This window comes from Oryzias melastigma, linkage group LG6 (assembly GCF_002922805.2).
Source record: "Oryzias melastigma strain HK-1 linkage group LG6, ASM292280v2, whole genome shotgun sequence".
NCBI classification, from domain to species: Eukaryota; Metazoa; Chordata; class Actinopteri; order Beloniformes; family Adrianichthyidae; genus Oryzias; species Oryzias melastigma.
The window spans coordinates 16,147,254-16,149,722 of record NC_050517.1 but is presented as its reverse complement, the minus strand read 5'-3'; the positions used below and the strand labels follow the sequence as shown (position 1 = coordinate 16,149,722).

Sequence of the window (2,469 nt, the reverse complement as noted above, 5' to 3'; positions counted from 1 at the left end):
AACTTGTTAGCATCACCTGAGTGCTTATCAAAGCATAACCCATGATCTCATGGATCACTTCACTTGGATTACTAGAACTTTAGGCACACAGCCAGGAAAAAAACTAGTTTCAAATGGATTTGTTTAGCAGTTCCTACATTCCAAAAACCTGATCAATAGAAAAATATCACTCTTCACACAATGTTTTCATCACATCTGCCACCAATTTCCAGGTGGGTGACAAAAAATGAATGAAGACTTAATGATGTGATGGCAACAGAAAAGGTCATGCTAAGGATCATAAAGCTTGCATTTCATTCAAACTAAAAATACAAAACCATAAAAAACTAAAAATTTAATTTTTCCTTGAATGATATATAGATAATGTATCACAAAGTGAAACAATATTACAGTACTTTGTAAGCCTGCAACACAAGTCTTAAAATGAGCTCATATTTAAGGAGTTAATTTGCTTTTGAATTCTTTGTTCTTCTGATTTTAGAATAAATGTGTCTTGAGCCTCACTTGAACAACAAAAGGAACATTATAAAGCATTTTTGAAATAAAATATTTTTTGGTTGATTAAGATTTCAAATTTAAGACAATTACTGTACCTGAAGTGTTGACTGAGGATGATTTTTTGGAAGAAAAGTCTTTAAAATGGTCAAAACCTGTTGTAAAATAGTAATGCCTACTTTCTGTGGGTCAAAATTCCCAAGTATGTTCTTTATCAGATCAAGATAAAGAAAGTGGTGAGAAAAAAATAACTGTCCTAATTAATACCTCCTGCATATAGGTGTCTTCCCACCTCTTTCAACATTGAATGTTTTTCTTGGGTGTGGTATTCAGATATCTCATGTCAGACAAGAAATAACATGTTTAGAAACCTAACTTTCAGGGTCTTGAATTCTACTTCCTTACATGTACTTTTTAATGATGTATGTGGATGAGTTCTTTCTTGCAAATGTTTCCTTCTGAACTTGAGTTTTTCTCATATAGTTTCTATGTGATGATCTATTCACACAGTCTCTACTTAAAAAAACCTCAAATTTAATTAGTGGTTTGAGTACAGTTGTTATTTTGACCACCCTCTTGAATGTTGTCAATAACTGTCTAAAGAGAATGCAATGTTTGTGTTAATGAATTTCTCATTTCTCTGCACATAAAGAAAGAAAAATGTATTTCTGTAGTGAAACAAAAAAAGAGCAACTCAAAAAATGTTTTTAAATGTTTAAAATGTTTGTTTTGTATAATAGCATGTATCCCTAAAGGGTCTCTAGAAGCTAGTAGTTTGATAGACATTGAATCACTGTAGATATATATTTGATTCTTGTAGAAAAAAACAACAAATGGCTATGCATAACTATTGATAATTCAAAACCACTGTGCTTTAAAAAATGATTTAAATCAGTGTAACATAAGCAGCTCAATTTTCTAGTGGATAAATCTTTTGTATTTTCCATTTTTGTGAGGTTGTGCTTTAATCTGAGCTGTCAGTTTATATTGCATTTTTTGCATTGCTGAAAAAAAGTTAAAAGAATCCAACATTTCATTTCCTCTCCGCCATTAAAAACCTTAATTTTATTAAATTATAAACTCGAAAGATTGTCGATATTTTTTGTCCTTTTTAGGTCAGATCCTCCTTTTTTCTCTTTCTCCCATTTTTTCCACACATCTTTGCATTTTAGCCTGATAATCAACACCTAAATCTTCCCGTTTTCATAAGCAAATAGATTCATTTCTTGTCTTGAGGTCTTTAACATGGATTTCCAGCTTGCTCTTTCTGTCTGCTTTTCTGTTTCTGTTCTCTGTGGCAAGAAAAAAATAAACTAAATAATGTTTTTTCCCCTTTTTTTTTTATGATAAAGTTAGGCCACTAGATGTGGTACATTACTGTCACCTCCTGTCAGCAGTCCTGTAACTATAGTCCAATGTTATCATCAGCAGTCATTGAAGCCTTTCAACTCTTCTCCAACAATAAACTATAAAAATCTTATTTTTGTGTTTTGTTTTATTTATTCATTTTTTTGCAGAGGGAATCAAAATTGGATCATGAGGAAAGACTGCTGTAATCATCAAAAGCATTGGCTGACTCATCCAAATCATCAGAATCAGGTTTCCTAATCACTTGGTCTGGCCACATGTGTGTAAAATCAAGGCCTCAGACATGCAGACTGTTTTCACAAACATTTGTGAAAGAATGGACCACTCTCAGAAGCTCAGAGAATTCCAGCGTGGAACTGTCATAGGATGCCACCTGTGGAACACAGTCATATATTCCACAGTCAACTGTCAGCTCTGTTGCAACAAAATGGAAGAGTTTGGGAACAACAGCAACTCAGCTACATAGTGGAAGGCTGCGTAAACTGACAGAGGGGTCAGTAGATTCTGAAGCGCAGAATGCAAAGAGATCGTTGACTTTCTGCACAGTCAGTTGCTAAAGAGCTCCAAAATTCTTGTGACCTTCAGATTAGTCGGTGTACAATATGC

General features: G+C 33.5%; 1 long non-coding RNA gene across 1 annotated transcript in view; it reads right to left on the bottom strand.

Annotated features, from left to right (window-relative positions):
- Positions 1–1,015, bottom strand: part of LOC118598850 — a 21,152-nt gene extending 20,137 nt beyond the window's left edge. Inside the window, exon 1 of the long non-coding RNA XR_004948030.1 lies at positions 594–1,015. This is a non-coding gene — a long non-coding RNA (uncharacterized LOC118598850). The remainder of the gene's footprint in view (positions 1–593) is intronic.
- Between the last annotated feature and the right edge of the window lie 1,454 nt (positions 1,016–2,469).